The following is a 26,500-nucleotide window of genomic DNA, read 5'->3' on the forward strand; positions in this document are numbered from 1 at the left end:
AGACCATGAGCCCCAGAGAGGTGGGAGATGAGATGCACGGAGAAGGGAAAGCAAAACATGTGTAGCTTTTTGAGAGATGAAGTCAGAAGCGAAACAAATTTCCTGCTGCAGAACAGTTACATGGCTTCTCATATTTTAGAAGAGAGGATGAGAGTAATTGAGTGGAGTCATAGATTCATGGTTGGGGAGAGTAGGTGATGACTGGCACTGCTCTGCAGTAGAATAGCAATGATACAGCAGTAGACAGGAGAAAGACTGGAGAGGGTTGATGTTGCATGCATTGCAGGAGTGGGTGGAAAAGTAAGGGGTGGGTAAAGTGCAGAAGACGGATGAAGGATGTATGGAATAGGAGGGGAGGATAATAGTTGAATGCCTGGTGGGTGGGGTGGTCATTGAATGTTTGGTGAAGAGAGCAGCCTTAATGGAAGAATGGGGATAACAAGTGAAACAATTCTGTGTAGTAAGAAAAGTAAATTGTGTTGAGGGAGGGCTGTGGTTAAGGCAAGTTGAGGAGGAAAAGAATTTGTAAAAGGCCCAGTTGTACATCTCTATACACACACAACTCAACCAGAACTCAAATATTCTCACAATTAAAGATTTGCAAGCAGTATGGAGGCAGATTATAGATCTTTACATTGAGGTGTAAATTATTTCTTTACTGTGGTGGCTTAAGATAATCTGACTCTCAGAGAAACGGTCAGGTGTTTTTTCCATTTTCCAAATATGCTATTAAATACTTCTGCCAGCAATTTGCATGTTTTTGCTGAATATTTCAATAAAGAAGTTTAAAATTTTATCAATTTTCTGATGTCTTTTAGCTGATCTTTTTCTGTGGGGTGGGGTTGTTCTGTTTAGGTTTCTTCTTCAATTCAGATGGCCATTTACAATTGTTCATTTGAAGGACTTGATGTTTTGAATAATCACGTTCATGCCGATCCCTTCACAGACCATATTCCTCCCAACAATTCTTCTTGCTTTGTTGTTGGCACTGCACATTGATTTCTGTTTTATTTTTACCTAGTTCTGGATAAAATTGTTTTGGATTGCAAGTGAACTCTTTGTTTTGTTCAAAGAATTGAGGTTGCTTTTCATAGCAATAGAAATTGTCGATTTAGAGAGAATCTCTTGTTTCAGGCGTTCTTTGATTTCAGCTACTTTTTTGTGTCACATTATATTCCTCGAATATTTTCTGTCCCTTTTGTTTTATCATTTGCATCTTTTCTTTATTAATTTCATTAACAACTAAAAGATCTTTTCCATCATTTTGCCATCGTTTTCTGCAGGTTTGTTAACCATGTTTCCTTTGTAAATACTGTGGCAACTGCGTAGGTTATTTGGTTTACTCTGGTGATATTCATGTTTGTGTCTGTTTTTATTGTTGTTGCTTCTTTATCATGAAGTAGTAACTTTTTTAAAGGATTTCGTTGGTCCACAGCAAGATTTTCAATCGATTTTAGTTCTTTAACTATTTCTACCTTGAGATTATTGCTGTATTCATGATTTCCATCTTTAGAATTTTCTATTCTTAATACTTTTTCATATTCCCCTTTATTTCACAAGAAAACTATTTTCTTTTTCATTTGCAAAGAAACAAAATAGCTTCTTCAAGTAGGAACGCCCTCAAAAAAGTTTTGAACCAGAAAGAACAAATTTTCATGGTGTAAAACAAAAAAGAAAGAGAGACACAAAAAAGAAAAAATGAACAACATATTTGTAATAAGGCACACAGATTCTGACAAAAGAAACGGTGATACTTCTGCAGACAGCAATGTTAGCAAGAACATTTCCAGTGACAATTTTGACAATAATATCAACAAAAGCTACATCAAAACCTCACACACATTTTGTTGAGCAAACATGTTTATGTCAATGGAAGCAGTTCCACTGTTGTTGCTAGAGTAAGGCTATTCTGGACATAAATCAAACACTTGGCAGTCTTCATTACAAAAGACAGTGATTCCATGCATAAGAAATTTATCCAAGAAAGGGCAATGAGGAAACTAGCATTCTTTGTCTCAAGAAAGTAAAACGGCATTCTGTGATCCTTAAACGACCAATTAAAAGAAAAGCTTTTGTTGATGTATGGGGCTGTCTGCTCTTCATTGAGCACGGTTGGAGATACAGAAATACCTGCCATTCTTCAGCTACAAGGGTGAGGCCAAAAAAATTGGTGCATCACACATCATCTCATTATCTCGTATCACAATTTAAGGGTCACAAGTCATATCTATTGAATGTTGTATTGACCCTGCCATGTTGCTACTTTAACTGTACTTTAACTGTACACACACAAACACATGCACACACACACACACACACAAACACACACACACACACACACACAGATACACACACACACAACAGGCTTTTCACAAATCCACTCCTAAGGCTTTGGTTGACCTGAGGCTATAGCAGTAGATCCTTACCTAAGGTACCATGCAGTGGGATTGAACCCAGAACCATGTACTTGGGAAGCAATTTTCTTACCACACAATAAATTTACAGATACAGTGTTAACCTGCAATGTATTTAATCAACAATCCCATAATTCCTGAATTAATTGGAGTTTATTTCTGTAGTTGCTAAACTTTCTTAAAATAGAACCATTTTAACTCCTGCTGTTCTCAAAGACAAATGTGATGACAGGGAATAAAATATTTATCAATGGATTGATAAAGCATATATCCATGTTACTGGGCCCTCTTTCTCTTCATAACGAACACATTAAGTACTTAAATACTTAATTTAATACTTAAATTGATTAATTCAATACATTAATTTCTCAGCTTAGAGAATATATTTAATACTTAAATATTTAATTCAATGCTTAAATTCCTCAGCTTAAAGAATATACGATTCTGCCTATTTTAGAGACCATTGTGCATGCATAAATGTATACATATACGTGCCCCACCCACACACACACATATCTACATAAACATATGGTTCATAATTAAACAAGAAAACCAAAGTCAGAGGCAGTGATAGAACAACAAACAGGGTAAAACAGTTCTATATTTAAGAGATGAGGAATTATGTACATTATTTACATTATTTACATTTGATGGATATTTGTCCTCATCTTGTCTGTTGTTAACACAATGTTTCAGCTGATATACCCTCCAGCCTTCATCAGGTGTCTTGGGAAAATTTCGAACCTGGGTTCTCATTCCTCAGGTATTTTTCGATGTTGTTATTATTATCATCATCATCTTTATTACTGTTCAGGTCACTGCTTGGGATTGAACTCGGAATCTTGGAGTTAGTAGCCCGCGCTCTTAACCACTATGCTATATGCCCATGGGAATATGGCGTAGTGGTTAAGAGCGCAGGCTACTAACCCAAAGATTCCGAGTTCGATTCCAGGCCGTGACATGAACAACAACATCAACAATAGCAATGATACAGAGGAACAGGAGTGTGAGGACAGGATTGGGGGATGTGAGCTGGTCAAGGACTGAGAGATAGGCATAGTGAATGAAGGAGGAAATGCAAGAAAAAGAAAAGATGTAGAGATGAGAGAGAGAAAGGAGAGAAGAGAAATATATGTGATGTATGAGTGTGTGTGTGTGTATATATTTCTTTCTTTCTTTCTTTTTCTTTTAAAGCATCACCTTTAGTCAAGCAAATCGACCCCGGGACTTATTCTTTGTAAGCCCAGTACTTATTCTATCGGTCTCTTTTGCCGAACCGCTAAGTGACGGGGACGTAAACACACCAGCATCGGTTGTCAAGCAATGCTAGGGGGACAAACACAGACACACAAACATACACACATACATATATATATACATATATACGACAGGCTTCTTTCAGTTACCGTCTACCAAATCCACTCACAAGGCATTGGTTGGCCCGGGGCTATAGCAGAAGACACTTGCCCAAGATGCCACGCAGTGGGACTGAACCCAGAACCATGTGGTTGGTTAGCAAGCTACTTACCACACAACCACTCCTGCATCTATGTGTATATCTGTATGTATATTATTAATTTAAAGGGCACAATACATGTCAGGGATCTGTTTTAAACAGGAACTGCTCTTTACAGTTAGAAATAACTTCATCTGAAGATCTAATTTATGTAACGACATGATTGGAATGTGGGGAGCATTACATCAGAAAAGCAAAAAAATGCTTTACATCAATGAATAGTCTTGTATAGATCCCAAATTAAAATGCAGGGTTATAAGAACATAGGGCTGGCTGAGCATATAGACAAACATGCTGGTAACAAGCAACCTAACTTTTCCTTTCTATAAGACTTGCAATAATACATCTCAATGTTAACACAGTAAGAAATAAATGCCCTTCACTATAAAACACCAACCACATCTTAATTCCTGTGGGAGACAACAAGAATCACTACCAAAAATACTGCAACCCCTTCTGGGGTCACTACTACAACGACCTCTAGCTTAGAAATGGAAAACTACTATAAGACTACTACTATCATCTGAGGCATCACCGTTTCCATTTTTGTCTGCTGGGGGCCATGACAAATGCTTCTGAATAAAGATATATAAACACAAAGATTGAACACCAATTGACTAGTAGTAACTACTATTACAAGCTAAATTAAAGACTATTAGTAGTAGTAACAGTAGTAGTAGTCACAGCAGCAGCAGTAGCAGTAACAGGGAACCCTCACTGTCCCTTATCCACCAGCAACAGACCTACCTCTACCATAGAATCAAAAAGCCACCACCAAAACTACTACAGCTACTATTACTGTCTGTCCTACCACCAACATCTTTTATTAGCAGACCATCGCTGCCAACCAGCAACAATCAGAACGACCTGAAATACAGAAGCATTTGATTTTTACAAGGAAAATAGGTGAATTTCCACAAACAAAAATTACGAAAATTTAATAAAATTTATTTCAATTTTCATCTCCGTTTTATTCCAGCAGGAAGAAGTTTTTTGAAACGACTGAAATAGGTACAAAAATCGTTTCTATTTGCCATGACAAAGTTCTTCCTTTTTCATAACATTTATAAAGGCCGCAAGCGGACGGAACAATTAGCAGATTGGGCGAAATGATGCTGAGCATTATGTTGTCCATCTTTATGTTCTGAGTTCAAATTCTGCTCAGGTTAACTCTGCCTTTCATCTTTCGGGGTTGATAGAATAAGTACCAGTTATATGCTGGGGTCGATGTGATCGACTTACCCCTCCTCTGAACTTGTAGGCCTTGCACTAAAATTTGAAACCATTATATATATATGCAGATGAGTGAGTATCTTTGTGTGTGCATATATATATTATATGCATGCATATACATATTATTTACACACACATATATATATATATATATATACATATACATATATATATACGTATATGTATAATGATTTTGAATATTGGATCTTGAGGCACATCACATAAACCTATAAATAATTACAGGTGAAAACTCTTCTGGATCGAAAAAGCCTTTGACATTTAGTATCAAAGGCGTTTTTCAACCCAATATCCATATGCTATTATTTTGTGAAGTACCTGAAATCCAAATTTCCAAGAGAGAATTTTCCACCTTCCCTCAATGTTTATACATTCTCATCTATAAATGCTTGTGTGTGTGTGTACATGTTTTGCTATGAAATTTATTGGACATTTGAACTTTCATCGTATCTTATTGCTGGGAAACTTATTGAACTCTTAAATTTTCCTCGTGTAATTTTGCTATGAAACCTATTGAACAGTTTGATGTTTTTCAACTTGCTTTATCACCATGGAATGGTTTCTTGTGCATTCTCTGACTTTTTTAACTCTAAGCTTTTTTTAAAATTTTATATTTACCATTGGAAAATAAAAAATGCCAGAAAATGTTAAAACTGGTATTTCAATTGATTTTTTAAAAAATTTTGAAAGAAACTGCTTTTCATTCTAAAACCCTGGTGCATTTTCAACTCCAAAATCAAGACTCCTAGACACACACATACACACGCATGATTGCTGTCCACTTGTGACCAAAGAATTACTGACCTCTAGAAACACTTTGTGCTCGAGACTAGCTTATACTTCACACTTGTGGCTCCGTTGGTGACTAATTATCTCTGCTCTTCACAACCATACATGACTGCAAACATTGCAGACCAAGCTCTCCCCATTCATTACACTTGCATTTTTGAGCAGCATGCTTAAATTCTTCATGAAGAAAACATGCTCTTTCAAAAGGTATCGAATCCCTCCTTTACCTGTTTCCTCCATCCGTGGTGATGACAAGCATTGTTCTCTCAATCAGTCTCCAACATTTCATTGGCCTTTAATGAGGACTTTACATAGTCCTTAAATCACAGTCTTGGCTTCTGCCAGGGTCGCTTTCCACTAACAAGTTCCCCATATAGCATCTGTTTAGGGAACCTGCTATCATTCATACTAACAAGGTGTCCAGTCCAACATAACTGGTGTTTTTGCACCATCGCCTCAATACTCAGGATATCGGTTTTCTTCAGGACCTGTATATCTGGAGATTTTAAAATCCAGTCAAAATTTTGAATGTGTCTCAGACATCTCTGATGGGAGCGTTCAAGGACTTTTACCTGACATTTGTAAAGGGCCCATGTCTCACATGAGTAAAGGAGTGATATCAGTACACATGCACAGTACACAGCAATTTTGGTTCGCCTTGCGATGCCATGTTGGGACTAGACATGAGGCTCAAAAGATCCGAAGAAAACAGTTGCTCTCTGCAGCCTGAAAGATCTTTCATCATCCAGGGAGCAAGAATGGCTGAGTGAGCTGCCCAGTTAGACAAACCTGTCTACCACTTTCATTATTGTTCCTTTGACCAAAATACCTGGTTCACCCTTTCTAGAACCTCCCCAGCCTCCACGTGAACAGTCTTCTCCCCAAACGAAGTTGCTCAGTCACCCATGCAGCAATCGAATCTCATCGCTGTCTTGGGTGACAAGGAGACGACTTTATATCTAACATGGACTGCCTATGTGCAGATCACTGACTACATGCTTCCAACCCATCAGGTCTGCATGCTTCACCACTTTCCTATCGCTGCAGGACTTCTGAACAAATATATATATAAATATATATCTAAAAAAAAAAAAAAAAGAGATACAATGCACATGTAAAAGAAAAAGTCAGCAATGCCTGTGCAAAGTTTTAGGTCCAATAAGACTTGTACAACACTTCAGAGATCCTCTTCACTCTATTGACATTATCCAGAGACAAGCCGAGGTAAGATGCCTGGTGCCAATACGAGTTGCAGGTTAAGGGTTGTAAGAGTTCCATGATTTCAAGCATAAGCAAAAGATTCCCCAAATGTTCTGTGCCATTTCCTGCAAATCTGGTTTTATATCAGAGAAGCCTTCTCCCAGTGACATGCTTCAACAAGAGCTAAGAGGTGCCTCACTCCCAGGGGGTCTTCCAGCACGCTGGACACCATCCCGGAATTTCTGCATGCTCGTGATATTGTTAGACATTCGTTGAACCTGCACTAGGCCTTGTTTTTAGACCTGCTGGGTTTCCAACAATCATCATCATCAGGGTAGCCTGGTGGTGGGGTGGCAGCAGAGTCACCAACAACCTGACCATGCAACGGGTTGTACTGGGTTCCATGTTACCAGTAGCATTCACGAGAGCCTCACAAGTGACCTGACATCCATCCATCCATCCCTCCATCCTTCCATACATACATTCATACATACATACATACATACGTACATACATTCATACATACATACATACATACATACATACATACATACATATATACAAACAAAAATACCCTTTTGTTGATGTTGAAGTTCCAATGAGGGAGTCTTGGATTGAGGTTAGAAACTGGTTCTTTCTCTGTTGGCAAGAAATCTTGAAATATGACCTGAACAATGACGTACAGTGACCTGACCTACATACACACATGTATGCACGCATGCATAAATGTATGCATGTATGCATGTATTCATACATACATAAATACACACATACATACATGCATGCATGCATACATATGTACATATATATATATGTAGCGTAAACTTAAGTGCATGTGTTTAAACCCTTGTAAGTTTATCTTAAATTCCTGCTCCTCGCAATGTCGTGGGGCCCTTTTAATAATTAATGAATTTACAATGCTAATTAAGCTTTTATGCAAATTGGAGAAATCAATATGGTTCCGGTTGGTTTTGTGTGTCTACCATAAATAACGGTCAGCAGCTTTAGCTTCTGTGACTAGTAACATGGAACTGATCTTTGATGACACTTTGGTATTATCAGAGACCAGTGGAATGGATGTTATTCTTTTTTCTGATCACAGAAAACTTTTTGTTTAACTGTCATGTCTGTCTTCCACTGGAAAGTTGAATGTCTCTTTGCTAAAATCACACATTCACTGGTTTTCCTTTGAGTCTTACATATCTCAACGTTTCATTTTGCTCCCATTAATATGCATGTGAACACACACACGTGTGTGTGTGTGTGTGTGTACATATTTGCTTGTTGGTATGTGTGTGTCTTTTGTCCTGTGCTTCGATTATGCCATCATGAAAGAGACTATGTCGGAACAGCGTCTTTGGAAATAAATGCTTATGTATTTTGTGACATCACCTCAAAAGTTGTAGAGTTTTCATTTCTTTCTTTATGTGGCATCTACAGCTGGTTGATTAACCAAATGGTGGAGATTACCCCTTCTGGGTTGCAGCCTCTTGCAGATCTAGGATCTAGAGAGGAATTCATCTTGACACACTGTAAGAGAATTGGCAGGAAACTTTGATTATGTTCTGCAAAGTGTTTTACAAGACAGTCGTCAAAGTGAGGGCTTTAATAAACCATTGCTGTATAAGTTCCTCACGCAAAAGCCTATGAGAATGTCGGCATCCAACATTATTTTAAACTTTTCTTCATGTTTTCTCTCTTTAAACAAATATCTGGAACAAGATTTTCAAGAATCTTCAACATACATATGATGACGTGTCATTGACATGAACGTTCCAATGAATGGAACTGTATTTCATTTGTAAGGGCTTTCTGCAGTCTCTCTAGTTTGTAGACTTGGCTGAGCTAATAGGAGATAAAAATAAGGAGCATTTTCCCTGCTTGTCGCGAAGAAATTTCCATAATGTCGACAACACTGCCAGCTTTTTCTCTCTCTCTTCCCCCTACTCTCTACCCAACTACTGAGCTCCAGGCAGTTCCTGTCAAAAGAATACATACAGGTTATGGGTCTGTTTAAAGTTTTGAAATATTTCCCAGTGTTATATATAATATGATATAATATGTTATAACATAATAAACTCCATACTGCTTGAAGGCAATTTTCATATTTCAATGCTAAGACAAATAAGTCTGAGTGAGTCATTGTGGTAGCATTTAAGTTTCACCACTAACATGGCAACCAAGATTATTTCTTCTTTAAGAATGAGCTTGAGAGATGAGTTAATGGGGAGAAGTTACAACTAGAGGAAATCTCCAAGTGGTTTCAATGCACAAGTCTCTGATATCCAAGTGGCTAAAAAGTGTCAGTAGAATGGTACCTAGGGGTCATGACCTAGATGTGGCCCAGTCCTCTTGGAAGATAAGAGGTTAAGATCTAAAACACATGACTGAGTGGATGAGGATTCTTCCCTGAAGGCCTTCTGATGTTCAACTCTCTTGAAAATTTCTTACACCTGATATAATATATATGAGTGTTTATGTGAAGGCACGTGGCTCAGTGGTTAGAGTGTCAAACTTACGGTTGTAAGGTTGTGAGTTTGATTCCCTGACCGGACTGCGTGTTGTGTTCTTGAGCAAGACACTTCATTTCACGTTGCTCCAGTTCACTCACCTGTAGAAATGAGTTGCAATATCATTGGTGCCAAGCTGTATTGGCCCCTTTGCCTTTCCCTTGGATAACACTGGTGGTGTGGAGAGGGGATGCTGGTATGCATGGTCAACTGCTGGCCTTCCATAAACAACCTTGCCTGGACTTGTGCCTTGGAGGGTAACTTTCTAGGTGCAATCCCATGGTCATCCATGACCAAAGAGGATCTCCTCCTATGTTTTTTTTGTGTGTGTGTGAGGGATTGAACTTCAGAGCACATAGTGTGGAATTAGGCTTCTTAACCCATCAGTGTATGTCTATAACTGCGCCTGCACCTATGTTTTTGTGTATGTGGGAAGGGAGTATAGGTAGGTAGGTAGGTAGGTAGGTAGGTAGGTAGGTAGGTAGGTAGGTAGGTAGATAGATAGATAGATAGATAGATAGATAGATAGATAGATAGATAGATAGATAGATAGATAGATAGATAGACAAATAGATGTGCTGTAGAAAATACAAATTTGGCAACAAGATGAAACCCAAAATAAAAGATAAAATGGTTTTATTATGTTCTAATTACAGAATGGGTTAATATATTTGCTACTTTGAGAGGAATTTATTTGGCTGTGACAAGCCTGAGAGATAGAATTAAAATTAATGTTGCATATAACATGAGATTGAATTCTAGTCAAGAGTTTTTTCCTAAAATTGGTGAAATGTTGTTGATTACAGAAATTAACACACATGTGTGTCTGTTGCGGTGGTTGTCTAAGTGTGTGTGTGTATGTGCTTGTGTTGGTGTGTGTGCGTATGTGCTTGTGTTGGTGTGTGTGTGTATGTGTGTACATGCAATTTGTCTGCATAAGTCTATCAAAGAGAGTATATGCATGTGTGTGTGCAGTCAACAAATACGAAACATGAATATAATCTCTGCAGTTATATTGGCCTTTCAAAACAGAGATACACAAACGAGTTTATACTGCAGTTACCCTATATTAGTCAGTAAGTTAAACTAGTTTGATTGTAAAAAGCACTGAAAGAGGAGAACCATTCACTGCAAATGTTGTCCATTGGTTCTTTCAATGAATATCAGTAACTGAGGTCCTATTACTTGCTCAGCTGTTGACTACGAAGGCTTGCTGCACAACTCCTCAGTCATTACAGCTGTTTCGCTGTATGTTTGCTCTGATGACAGTGTCACTGGCGCTGATATTCTTTTATTTTATGTCACCAAAGATGCTCAGTTCTATAATCTTTGGCTAAAAACTGATTGGTTGTCAATAGATCCAGCCAAAAGAGCCAATCAAACTTAAAATAAGCAGAAAATGGAGCCACTTCCTGCCTCCCTTCTTTGATTCTGTGTATTTGCATTCACTCTGATGAAGCCCCATGTACTAGATTGAATGTGCTATAAAGATGATGAATATTATTTTCGGAATTTTCTTTGTAGGCACCGACTGACATTGGATGCCAAAACAGCCAAAAGAAACGTTACGTTATGTTTTGTATTAAAAAATAATTAACTGATGTTGGTCAATTTGTTTGTTCGTCAATCAAAATTGTTCTCCATTTTCTACTTATTATATATATATATATATATATAAGTAAATAAATGTTATTAAGTATTTAAAAAAACCGTTAGTAGATTCGACGTCAAAGGCAGATACTAGGAAGAGAAGGGTTAAAGAATATAATGTCTTGTTGTTGAGATAGGCTCTCTTTCTTTCCTGATGATAAGATTGCATTTTACACCGTTTATTCCTTTGGAATAATACCATGTTGTCGTCGAAACATATGTCGAAAGTAAAAGAATTTTAATAACATCTTCATTCAACTCCATTTATTTACTTATAACACACAAATTACTGCACATTAACCCGGAGTTTCTACCTTTGAATAGGTCGCTTCATCCGTGTTACTTGCGTGAATTTTGGTACCCTGGTAACTGTTTATTGAATTTTCCATGTTAATGGTAAACAAAGGATAATTCATTCATCCATTTATATATATATATGTACAACGTGTACAACAAGCTTCTTTCAGTTTCTGTCGACCAAATCAACTCATAAGGCTTTGGTTGGCTTGCGCCTATAGTAGAAGACACTTGCCCAAGGTGCCATGCAGTGGGACTGAACCTGGAACCATGTGGTTGGGAAGCAAGCTTCTAATGACACAGCCATGCCTGTATCTCCGTGGGTAATTAATTGAATCCGAAAGCGAACTCTATAATATTTCTGTGTTATTTATAGCAATTTCCTTAAATGTAGACTTTAAATCACAAAGTTTCTATAAGATAGGTCCAATATTGTGGCTGAATGCATATCAGTGTGTGTGAGGGGGGATGGGTGGGTGGTGTGCGGTGCTGAAAGAGCTGAATAGTAAAAATGGTATTTAAGGAATAATACAGAGTAAATTTGAAGTATTTGAAGTATCTTTGGTAATGACATCAATTGATGGCAGCGATCTATAGAATTGAAGTCTGGTGTTCATTTGAGATGAACAATAGGAAAAGCTGGAGGAGATGGATGTGTGTGCGGGTGACTGTGTTTGCAGGTCTGTGCGTGTGTGTGTGTGTGTGTACCTGTCTGAATCTGTATGGAATGTGCTAGAATCGGTAGGGGTAGCTATTTTATGGATAAAGAGATTTAAGAAATATTTGAAACTAAATCTGGAATATGATTTTTCTTTGTAAGTAAAGTCGATTACTGGTAGCTTAAAGTAAAAACTAAAACCTAAAGTGCAAATCCCCGGGTTTATAAGAGAATGGTTAAAGAGAGAAAGGAGGAATAATGGAACATTGAAAAAGGGATGGAAGAATTTTGAAGTGGAATGTAAAATTTGCATGTGTGTATAAGAGTATGGTGCTTGTAGTGATGGGTATGTCCGTGTGTTTATATGGAAATGTATAAGTGTGTATATATATATATAAGCTTTTATACATCTGCATACGTTTAAGCATATTGATAGCCATACATAGAAATTAGAAGAAGCATATACTTGCACAAATATATGCATTTAAAGATGTGTGTGTATGACATTTCAAACATATGCTCTTTGTCAGAAAGGATTGAGAGAAAAAAAACAGGGAGAGAATGTAAAGAAATGAAGAGAGAAACAAAATGTGTGGGGATTAATGGTTCATATGTGTGTATATTATTGCATATCAGATATTTTCTCACCCAATGAGCGAGCTTAATATCTGCATTAATTTAAAGATGCTTCTATTAATGCATGTTTTAAGTTGTGAGAATTTCCAATCTTTAAATAAATTTTATCACACTATATTTCTCTCTTTATTTATAACTTTAATTATATATATAAGTATATATATATATATATAGATATATATATATATACACACACATATAAATAGATGTGTGTATTTTTCCCTTGTTAACAATTAACACGGGGAAAATAGATAAATAGTTAATAGGGTAGCAAAAAATCACACAAGTAAAAAAGTTGTAACTCCTTGTTTTTTAAGGTAGAAACTCCGGGTTTACGTGAAATATTTTGTATAATATATAGATAAATAAATGGAGTTAAACGCAAGTGTTATTCAAATTCTTTTACTTCTGACACATGTTTCGAAGATATCATTGGTATTATTCCAAAGGAATAAAATGGTGTAAAACAATGTAATCTTCTCTTCGGGTAAATGAGGAAATGAAACACGTCAATAAGACATTTTAACAGAATATGATGGATATGTATAGTGATTAACTGAACGCTATTAAGTTTGTTTTAAAAAAACGTTAGAAGATATAAGTCAAAGGTAGCTTATAGAAAGAGGAGGGGTAAAGGAAAGAAAAAACCCAAATAAAGGAGAAGTATATAACGATATGCAAATTAAATAAAGCCCAATAGTCTTGGAAAAAGACATATCTAGTGAATGTGAAATGTAAGAAGAAAATTAATGTTTAAATTATATAGAATGATAGATATCACTTATATGAACTAAAGGTGTGTTTCTGCCAATGTTTACATCATTATGCATGCTCTGTAACTGTGTTTACAGGGGGGTTTTAGAAAAAAAGAATAAAAAGTAGTTCAGAATTACAGAGAAAACAGAATTCCTTGCCTTTATCATAAGATATCGAAATTGAGACAATCAACCCTATACATATACATATCGATTATATTCTGTTAAAATCTCTTATGGCAGAGTTTCATTTCCCGAAGAGAAGATTACATTGTTTTCCACCATTTTATTCCTTTGGAATAATACCAATGATATCTTCGAGACATGTGTCAGAAGTAAAAGAATTTGAATAACACCTGCGTTTAATTCCATTTATTTATTTATATATATATATATATATTATATATATATATATATACATATATACATACATGCATATATTTATATATATAACGGGAAGCTTTATGAAAATAGACAAAAGACGAAGGTAGGTTTACGGAAATAAACAAAAGACGAAGGCAGGTGGAATACAAACAAGCAATTGTATTAGTATGGCGCTCAGGAAATATAAATGAAACAAGTCTTTAACGTTTCAAGCCTACGCTCTTCAACAGAAAGATACACAGAGAAAAAAAAACACAGAAAGAAGGAGAGAAAAAAATATGCATACAAAAGCTAGCGAATCAACATGGCGATCTGATTTCGGCCAGAAGTCAAAGATCAAACATGAGACGCAAGAGCGAAATTAGGGGAGATAATAGGGTTGAATGACCCCGCTCAAACATAAGAGTGTGTGTGTGTGTGTGAGAAGAGTGTGTGTGTGTGTATGAGAGAGTATTAGTGCGTATGAGAGGTCTAGACGGGTGTATGTATATATGATGTGATGTGTAAAGTCGTATGGTGTAGTGTAGAGAGAGGAGAAGAGGGGGAGGGGAGGTAAGGGGGGATGGTGAGGGGGAGAAAGAAAGGGGAGAAGAGGAGGGGAGGGGGGAGAAGGAAGGAGAGGAGAAGAGGAGGGGGAGAAGTGCCTGCAGTCCTTCGTGGTGAGGGATAACGGTATAGAGGCTCTGAATGTCCATAGTAAAAAGGATTTTGGAGGAGCCGGGAGGAAAGGAGAAAGAGTTGAAAAGCCGGAGAGCATGGTTGGTATCGTGGATGTGGGAGGGAAGAGATGCTACTAGGGGGGCAAGGACACGGTCGAGGTATTTAGAGATGAGCTCCATGGGGCAGTTATAGGCGGAGACGATGGGGCGGCCAGGGTTGTTGGGTTTGTGGATTTTGGGGAGGAAGTAAATGATGGGGGTACGTGGGGTTCGCACAATTAGGTTGGATGCGGTGTGGGGGAGACGGGAGGACGAGATGAGGTCGCGGACAGTAGAGGATACCGTCTGTTGGTAGCTACGTGTGGGGTTAGAGGACAGAGGGGAGTAGAAGGAGGTGTCATTGAGTTATATATATATATATATGTGTGTGTGTACTAGCAGTATCGCCCGGCGTTGCTCGGGTTTGTTTCGACCCGCTGGAATTGAAATTTTTGAAAGTAAAAATTTTGCATTATGTAGCTTATTATTCTGTTCAAGTGAACATTTTTCTGGTTGAAATACACCTAAAAGTGGCGACACAGCAGTGAAAAAGTCGTAAAAAATAGGGATTTTCATAGAAAAAAGGACCTTTTTGATGTAAATAATTTTTGGTGTTAACATGGTCCGATTTGAATTTTATCTTCTACGGAAGGAAGAGCAACCATTCTTCTATCATACTGTCAATTTTGGTCAACTTGCGCCGCAGGGTCTCGGAGGAGATAGTGTTAGTTGAAGGCTACCAAACCTGGCGCACACAGACAACTTCAGCTTTATATAGAGAGAGATAACACACACACATTAATACACATACATACACACACACATGTATGTATGGATGTATGTATGTATGTATATATGTACATCTGTCCACTTCTTGCCATATTTTTATCCTTCACTTCCTACACACACACACACATACACACACACTCACACACACACACACGCACGCACACACACACACACACCTTCTTATCTTACAATTTCTTTCTTTCAACAATTGACAATTGAAGTACGCTCGCAAATTAATACTACGAAAACTTAGCGACAGAAAGTAAATTAAAAACCAAGTTACTTTTCTGTTGAGTTATCATGGCAATTCGAACGTCTGATTTCCTTAAATCCGTCTCTTTTCTTCAACTGAACTTAGTTCCTATCGTTTCTTAAAGTCCTTTGTGAAATCCAGGAATTTTTTTCTCTTTCTTATTTCTTGAGAAAGTTTTGTTTCCTCGACACTAAAAACTAACGGGAAGTAGACAACAGTCCCAGTACAATTGGTGTAATAGTGTAACTCATAATGTGAGGGGCTAGCATCTACTCACCATATGTCAGTGAATTGTGTGTGTGTGTTTGCAAATGTGTTCGAATGAGAAAGTGAATTGTGTTTGGTGCCTTTTTTACTAATAACAAACATACACGTGTGTGTGTGTGTGTTTGAGTGTTTGTATGTAGTTGTTTGAAACGTTTGTGTTTGTCACTGTCATATATGTATATGTTTGAATGTCTATGTGTGTAAAGAGAAAGTAGGAGAAAGTGTGGTAATAGGAGTGAAACATTTGAAGTGAGAGATGGATATCGTAAAATATTGAATTTTCTCGAATTTTTGCTTAATTGGGGGTCAATTTGAAAGAAATTTATATGCCATGACCCAATGGAATGTACTTCGAAAAATCATAGGTAAATTCCAATTGAAGAAATTGTGTGAGGAGTAAATCGTTATGTATTTATTTGTTTGTATTTCCTCTGTATTTTTCTTGAGTAGTGGTTTAAGGTACACTTACAAAGAGAAAGTAGGAGAAAGTGTGGTAATAGAAGGAGTGAAGCACTTGAAATGAGAGAGGCAAATCGTAAAATATTTAGTTTTCTCGAATTTTTGCTTAACTGGAGGTGAAATTGAAAAAAATTATATGCCATGACCCAATCGAATCTACTTCGAAAAATCATACGTAAATTCCAATTGGAGAAATTCTATATTGTACAATTGTATTAAAAAGAAACATAGGCACAGGAGTGGCTGTGTGGTAAGTAGCTTGCTAACCAACTACATGGTTCCGGATTCAGTCCCACTGTGTGGCATCTTGGGCAAGTGTCTTCTGCTATAGCCCCGGGCCGACCAATGCCTTGTAAGTGGATTTGGTAGACGGAAACTGAAAGAAGACTGTCGTATATATGTATATATATATATATATATATGTGTGTGTGTGTGTGTTTGTGTTTGTACCCCCAACATTGCTTGACAACAGATGCTGGTGTGTTTACGTCCCCGTCACTTAGCGATTCTGCAAAAGGGACCGATAGAATAAGTACTGGGCTTACAAAGAATAAGTCCCAGGGTCGATTTGCTTGACTAAAGGCGGTGCTCCAGCATGGCCACAGTCAAATGACTGAAACAAGTAAAAGAGTAAAAGAGAGAGTATAGTCACAGGCAGAGAAAATCTGCCTTTTATCATAAGATATATATATATATATATATGTATACACACACATAAAATTAGTGTACATTTAAACACAAAAAGAGATGAGCTTTAACAGGTCACCTTACATGCTAGAAGGAACAGCCAAAAGTACAAAACACTGTTAAGAGCAATTTCAAAGGGAATGAAAAATAAAAACATTTATTGTGTTTTACAGCTGAATTTTAAGTATATATATATTTATATATATATTATATAAACACACATGCACACACACACACATATACACACACACATATACATATATACATACACACAGTGGTTAGGGTGTTGCATTCACGGTTGCTACATCATGGGCTTGATTCCCAAACCAAGCAGTACATTGTGATCTTGAGCAAAACACTTCATCTCATGTTGTTCCAGTCCACTCAGCCGTAAATGTATCACCCTGTGACAGACTAACCTTCCAATCAAAAGCAATGTCGGCCTGCCTTGCTGGTCAGGTGGCATCATTCAAAAGCTAAAATAATACAAAGCACATTGTGACCAGTGATGTATAACAAAATCCGATAGTCTGGTCAATACCATGACACTGTGATATACATACATACATATGTGTGTGTGTCTGTTTGTCTGTGCATGCGTGTGTGTATGTATGTATAAATTTACATAAATACACACATGTATATGTGTGTGTGCGTGTGTCTATATTTGTACGTGTATGTCCATATATGTATGTATATATTTACATATATATACACATGTATATGTGTGTGTGTATGTCCATATATGTATGTATATATTTACATATATATACACATGTATATGCGTGTGTGTGTATGTCCATATATGTATGTATATATTTACATATATATACACATGTATATGCGTGTGTGTGTATGTCCATATATGTATGTATATATTTACATATATATACACATGTATATGTGTGTGTGTGTATGTCCATATATGTATGTATATATTTACATATATATACACATGTATATGTGTACGTGTGTATGTCCATATATGTATGTATATATTTACATACATATATACACATGCATATGTGTCTGTATACGCATGCACACAAACACATACGCACATCGAAAGTGAAGCACACATACAAATAAACAACGTTGTTTATTTATTTATGTTTCCATGGCATGTTTCTGGCGAATGACAGGAGACATCCCCCTCCCCCCTTCCCGACTGCTGCATAAATGTCCTGCAACATGCAACGGTTGCAACAATTGATCGACAATGTGAAATAACCTTGTATTGTTATAGTAAACTAGCATGACATGACTCCATCTGTGTGTGTGGATGTGTGGGTGTGTGGGAGTGTGCGTGAGTATATTGTATACTTCACACATTTATATATATATATATATATGTTTATATGTGTACATCTTAGAGTGCGCTACTTCTTTTGGATTTATGATTTTTTTCAAACGATCGATATATATATATATATATATATATATATATATATAAACATACATGCATACATATACATATACATACATGTGTATATATTTATATGCGAGTATATATATGCTTGTATGTGTATATCTGTATATATATATATATGTAATAGTCACTTTGTTCTAAAAGATTATGAATGTTGTCCCAGCAAACTGATGCAGTTGCCTGACAGCTCCTGTTGCATGATGAGTATCCTTGTTCATGAATGAATATGCATGTGTGTGTGTGGTGTGTTAGTGTGTGGTGTGTATGTGTGTGGTGTGTTAGTGTGTGGTGTGTATGTGTGTAAACATCAGCATGTATATGCATATATATATTCACACATATTCATATACGTTTATGTGCATAATATATATATATATATGTATATAAAGGTATATATATAGATAGATAGATATAGCTATATATATATATATATATACTTTTATATATATAAACCTTTATATATATGTATGTGTGTATATATGTGTGTATGTATGTGTATATACGTGTGTTTAGTTGAAATATGTGGGTGGATATTAAACTGAGTGAAAACCAAATATTGGAAATAATTTCTAAGGAAATCAGGTGATGGAATGGCACAGTTTAGAAGAGCAATGAGAGTGGAGACGTTATGTAAAAGGATAATTGTGTAGGTGTAGAGATTAGTGAGAGATAAGGGGATTAGCTGAGAGATGGGGGAAGATTAAGGAGTCAGATTGAAAGAAACGCAGTATGAAAAAGTGAGACACATCATAAGGGGTTTCTATGGTTAGTTAAAGTGAAATTTAGGAGAGTAAATGGACAGAAGAGAAAAAGAGTCCAGTAGTTAGTAAGTGTGTAGTACTCAATATATTGTCAGGATGGCAGAAATGCTAGCACGCCAGGCGAAATGCTTAGTGGTATTTTGTCTGTCGTTACATTCCAAGTTCAAATTACGCCGAGGTCGACTTTGCCTTTCATCCTTTCGGGTTCGATAAATTAAGAACCAGTTACACACTGGGGTCGATGTAATCGACTTAATTCGTTTGTCTGTCCTTGTTTGTCCCCTCTGAGTTTAGCCTCTTGTGGGTAGTTAAGAAATAGGTATTTCGTCTGCCGCTACGTTCTGAGTTCAAATTCCACCGAGGTCGACTTTGCCTTTCCTCCTTTCAGGGTCGATAAATTAAGTAGTGATTGTGTACTGGGGTCGATCTAATTGACTGGCCCCCCTCCCAAAAAGTTTCGGGCCTGGTGCCTAGAGCAGAAAAGAATGGGAACACATGCATTTACAAGGGTATATATACTCATGAAATATAAAGAAACAAATATAAACAAATATAAAGAAACAAATGTATCATTTTATAGAACTTTCTAATTGATATTCATTCATTGATTAAGGAGTTGCTTCTGGGGTCCACTGGACAGTCAAACCCTTTTTTTCTGTGAATCTTTAATAATTGAAATTATTTCTGTTTATGAGAATAGCATTGTCATCTTGTATAGCATAGGTTCCCAAAGTGGGTGCTACTGTCCCCCCGATGGGCATTGAGAGGGTTCAGGTGAACGCTGGTGTCTAAGGGGGCAGTGTAGGTGGGGGCGGGGGTAGAGAAAAGGGGGCATTTGGTGGAAGGCAGTGGATTGGGGGACGCTATGAATTTATTATGATATTATTATAGTATTGTATACAGATTATATAATATTACATTAAATATCAAATGATTTATAGTATATATAAATTAGTAAAATGTACAATATTTATTTATACATAAAAATAGGGGTGGGGCGCTGGGGGTATTATGTGGCCATGAAGCAGGGCAGTGACCCAAAATGTTTGAGAACCTCTGTCATATAGCCTTTGATTTTGGGGTTATTTTCTGGTGTCACTCCTTGACATTTATGGTAGGTGGCAGTGTAGTTGCATAGAAATAGGGATTTCTTTTGTCAATATAAACAATTCTTTTGTTTTGCTGCTTTTCTCAAATTTTCTCCACGTTGAAGAAGTCATAGAAACAGGATGTTATCTGCATAATTAAAACAATGAGATGACACAGGATGTGACATGTGCATTGCATTTTTATTCTTGCCTTCTGTTTTACGAACCCAGCGTGCACATGCATGTTGCGTGTTCATACTTGTCTTTCTGGTTTCTACTCAAAACTGTTTACAGGTCACAACCGTCTCATGGACCTACGGTCATTAGAAGTGCTTCATGTTCTTGTGGTTGTAAAAGAGTTCAAATAATGTTGAGTATGAGAGAAAATAGGTAAACATGGCTTGGAGTAGAGATAAAAAGAGTAAATTGAAAATAAAAGAAACAGAATACTCATCAGCATCATCATCGTCATCGTCATCATTATTGTCATCATCATCATCATCATCATCATCATCATCCCCACCATCATCGTCATCATCATCATCACCACCATCAACGTCATCATCGTCGTCATTGTCATCATCATCATCATCATCCCCACCATCATCGTCATCATCGTCATCATCATCACCACTATCATCATCATCATCATCATCAGCTATTTCAACCTTTAATTTCCCCCTTTTCTATACTTTCATTGGTCACATAGAATTTTTGTTGAGGCAAATTTTCTAGCTTTGGATGTCCTGCTTTTTACCAACCTTTACCTGTTCCCAAGCAAATTAAAAAAATCTCCATAGCAAGACAAATTTACACAGAAGATTGGAAATATGAACAACACCGCATGTATGACAGGGAACCTTATTTACAACCCTCTTGTAATGCCACCAAAATCCATGCACATACACGTGCACACACACACACACACACACAGAGTCATGTATCATCATCACCATCATCATTTAACATATATGTTCCATACTTTGGACAGCTTGACTGTATCACATTATGTCGCAGTGTCTTTTTGGTTTGGTTTCCATGGCTGAATGCCCTTCTTGCATGAGTCAAAAACAAATCGCTGGAACCTGTTTACATATATATATATATATATATAGTTAATCCAAACATGAAAACACAAAGAGAAAACACAACAATGCGAGGATGTAGAACAAGTATAGTGTTATTGGACCCTCGGGAAAAGAAAGAAAGAAGGAGGAGTTAACGTTTCAAGTGGAGCTCTTCGTCAGAAACATAGAAAAAGGAAAGGTCCAAGGAAGGGAAGAAGGAGAAAGAAAATCGCCAAAGATACACATGCGGTCACACTTTGAATGTGTGTATATATATATATATATATATATATATATATATATGTATGTGTGTGTGTGTGTATGTATGTATGTATGTATATGCCAGAGTAAGCACATAAATGTGAAACAAGGTGGGAAAAAATAGTACTCAAATACCAGAGATAGAGTAATATGCTTTATTAATAAAGCTGCAAAGCAAAGACATCACAAAAACTGTTACTCAGAGTTTCACGTTCCCATTCATTGGACAGTTTTGGTTGAGAAGGGAATAACAATAAGGTTATATCTATAAACTAGCAGTATCGCCCGGCGTTGCTTGGGTTTGTAAGGGAAATAACTATAAAGCGTTTTTAGAGAGTTATAGCCAAAAATTAGCAAAGAAAAGCATTAAAAATGGAAAAAAAATTATGGTAAATTTTTTTTAAATCGTTGACACATCGTAGACATTTTTAGAGAGTTACTTCCCTTATATAATACGAAAAAATGCATTAAAATGGAAAACAATGATGGTAAATTATTTTTAAAATCGTAGACTCATTGTAGACGCATGCTAATACCAAGAAGGGCTCGATATGAATCACGACTATAAGATACCTACGACCGCGAGTCCGCTGCCCTAACCACTAGGACATTGCACCTCCATATATGTATATATATATATATATATATATATATATATATATATATATATATATAAATAAATAAATGGAGTTAAACACAGGTGTTATTCAAATTCTTTTACTTTGACACATGTTTCGAAGATATCACTGGTATTATTCCAAAGGAATAAAATGGTGTAAAACAATGTAATCTTCTCTTCGGGGAAATGAGGAAAGGAAACTCGTCAATAAGACATTTTAACAGAATATGATGGATATGTATATGTTTATGGTTGATTGTCTCAATTTCAATACCTTATGATAAAGGCAAGGAATTCTGTTTTCTCTGTAATTCTGAACCATATTTCATTCTTTTTTCTAAAAATCCCCCTGTAAACACGGTTACAGAGCATGCATACTGATGTAAACATTGGCAGAAACACACCTTTAGTTCATATAAGTGATATCTATATCATTCTATATAATTTAAACATTAATTTTCTTCTTACATTTCACATTCACTAGATATATCTTTTTCCAAGACTATTAGGTCTTATTTAATTTACATATCGTTATATACTTCTCCTTTATTTGGGTTTTTTCTTTCCTTTACCCCTCCTCTTTCTATAGGCTACCTTTGACTTATATCTTCTAACGTTTTTTTAAAACAAACTTAATAGCGTTCAGTTAATCACTATACATGTCCATCATATTCTGTTAAAATGTCTTATTGACGAGTTTCATTTCTTCATTTCCCCGAAGAGAAGATTACATTGTTTTACACCATTTTATTCCTTCGGAATAATACCAGTGATATCTTCGAAACATGTGCCAGAAGTAAAAGAATTTGAATAACACTTGCGTTTAAATCCATTTATTTATTTATATATTATACAAAATATTTCACGTAAACCCGGAGTTTCTACCTTAAAAAACAAGGAGTTACAACCTTTTTACTTGTGTGATTTTTTTGCTACCCTACTAACTATTTATCTATTTTCCCCATGTTAATTGTTAACAAGGGAAAAATACACACATCTGTTTGGTTAAACTGCACCGCAAAATGTGGGAGTAGTTAGGAATCTAAATCGTAGGAGACAGACACACAACCTTACTTTTATATATAAAGATATACAATTATGTTGATAGATACAGAGTTGAAATTTCAAATGGGTATTTAGCAACATAATTGTATGTTTGTGCATATAACCTTATTTTTGTTCCATTCTCAACCAAAACTGTCTGACGAATGGGAACGTGAAACTCTGAGTAACAACTTTTGCAATGCTTTTGCAGCTTTATTAAAAAGCATATATGTGTGTGTGTGTGTGTGTTGTGTAAGATATAAGTTAGAGGCACTTCTGGTAATTACCTCAGTATGTATGGCCCTTGTTATAAGGTATACGGTAGTGGGTAATTTAAAGGTAAACCATAGTTTCATGTATATTACAGACGATAAGAAAATGGAAGAAAAACAACAATGAGAAGTGTGTCTTTGGTGCAATAAACCCATTATTTAATTAGTTAAGAAAGATGAGAATTAGAGTGAGTTTACAGCTGTTTCAGTATATCAGGCTGGGGTAAATACGTATTTTCCTCATTGAAAATGATAGACATCATCAGAACGAAAAAGACAAAGATAAACAAAAAAGAGAATAGAGCAAAAGATTGTGTGAGGATGCTCTAGTCTCCTTTTTGCTTATCTTTGCCTTTTACTTTCTGATGATGTCTATCATTTGCAATGAGGAAAATATGTATTTACCCCAGCCTGATATACCGAAACAGCTGTAAACTCACTCTAACTCTCATCTTTCTTAACTAATTAAATAAGGGTTTTATTGCACCAAAGATCAACTTCTCATTATTATTTATTTCTCCATTTTCTTGATGTCTATATATATATATATATATATATATATATATATATACATATATATATATAATATATATATATATATTATATATATATATATATATATGTATATATATATATTATATATATACACATACATATCTATATATATATATACACACACACACACACTCATATATGTATGTATGTATATAAACACACACACACAATGCCGACCGTTAGGAAGGGCTTCCAGCTGTGGAAACCAAGCTAAATCAGTCTAGAACTTGATGCAGCTCCCCATCTCATCAGCTCTGTTCAAACATTCCAGCCCATGCTAATACCAGTATGGAAAATGGATGTTAAAGGATGATGATGATGATGATGAGGAATATGATCCACTGACATGGCTTTCCTTTGGCCAAGAACAATAGCTGGGAATGAACTTAGGACCATGTGGCTGCAAAGTAAACCTATGCCTGGACCTGGAGAGCAGGTGAAGGCTATTTGAAAAATGGAGAGGAAAGGAGAAACTGAAATTCTTTATTTGGTTCTTATTAGGATCTCTTCTAATGATTTATGTGCGAAATTAAAGATAACAGACTCCATAAACAACAGAAGAATTTTGGAAGATAAATCATCTTAATGAAGATGACAATTATAGAATAAACATAGAAAATGCCATCAATGCCCCTTGAACTATGGTAAATCTTGATCTGTTATTCCTCGTCTAGCCATATTTCTAATTAAATACATCATAAGTGTGAAGAAAGTTTGAAAAGAATCTAGAATTTGCAGATATTTTGTGAAATCACTTTGTCATTATTAATTTTATATTTGGAACATCATTAAAGAAAAAGGGTTTCACACAGAATTTTGAAATCTTTTAATTTAAGAGTGAATTGTTTAAAATTTAGACAATGTATGAGAAGAAGGGTGTTGGTTTTGGTGGGTGAGGCTGATAGGTTGGTAGCAAAGAGCTGAAGTCTTTCATTTTTAATCAAAGAAATCATTATTCAGAAATTAAATCAAATCAAATTAAATTAAATGTATTTGTAGATAAAATACGATTGAAAAGTAAATCTTTACTTGTTCAACATTTAAAAAAAATTTTATTTAGTTTCAGCTCACAAGCTGTGGCCATGCTGGGGCACCGCCATTTGCTGGGGCACTGCCATTTGAAATATTTTTATCTATTTTTATCCATGCGTGAAGAAGAGCACAAAAGGGGTTGCTATGAAGAAGTGGTTTAAAACACTGCTGTGAAAACTCTCATCCAACACGTGCCTGCATGGAGAAGCAGATATAACATTGATGATGATGAGGAGGATGATGATGATGATGGTTGGCGATGACGATGATGATGATAATGACGATGATGATTAATGATGATGATAATGATGACACTGAAGAGATGATACTCATGATGATGATAACAAGGATTTTGATGATGGTGGTGGTGGTTGTGGTGTTGGTTGTAGTTGTGGTGTAGGTGGTGCTTAGACTAGGTAGAGAGGATAGGATAGAGACACTAGTCCAGAAAAAAGCCTTTATAGGGATTAGAGATTAGAAACCAAAATTTTCCTTCTGCACCTCTAAGTGATGGCTGTTCAACGGTGTGAAGTCTGAAATCTGTCTTCTGAGCAAGCAGCTGGTTGGTAAGAAGAACAACAACATTAGGAGGACCCACAGCCACACCAACGAGGACATAATATGGTTTGAAACTAAAGGTGACAGGAGTAGAGCAAGGTTTACCCATTTCAATGTAACAGATTTTTATCCGTCTATATCAAGAGAACTATTGTATTTAACCCTGGGTTTCACTAGGACCTACATTGAGATTAGAGATGAGGGCATATGCACCATCATCAAAAGAACCTTATATGTTTGTGTGTGTGTGTATGCGTGTGTCTGTGTGTGTGTGTACAGTTAAGAATATATTTATATATATATTTCTTTACTACCCACAAGGGGCTAAACACAGAGGGGACAAACAAGGACAGACAAAGGGATTAAGTCTATTATATCGACCCCAGTGCGTAACTGGTACTTAATTTATCGACCCCGAAAGGATGAAAAGCAAAGTCGACCTCGGCGGAATTTGAACTTGGAACGTAACGACAGACGAAATACGGCTACGCATTTCGCTCGGTGTGCTAACGTTTCTGCTAGCTCGCCTTATATATATATATTTATATATATATGCATATTTACCATAAAAGCTCAGGAAGTATGGGAGGTGAGTATATTC

The sequence above is a fragment of the Octopus sinensis genome, linkage group LG5, assembly GCF_006345805.1.
Source record: "Octopus sinensis linkage group LG5, ASM634580v1, whole genome shotgun sequence".
Taxonomy (NCBI): Eukaryota; Metazoa; Mollusca; class Cephalopoda; order Octopoda; family Octopodidae; genus Octopus; species Octopus sinensis.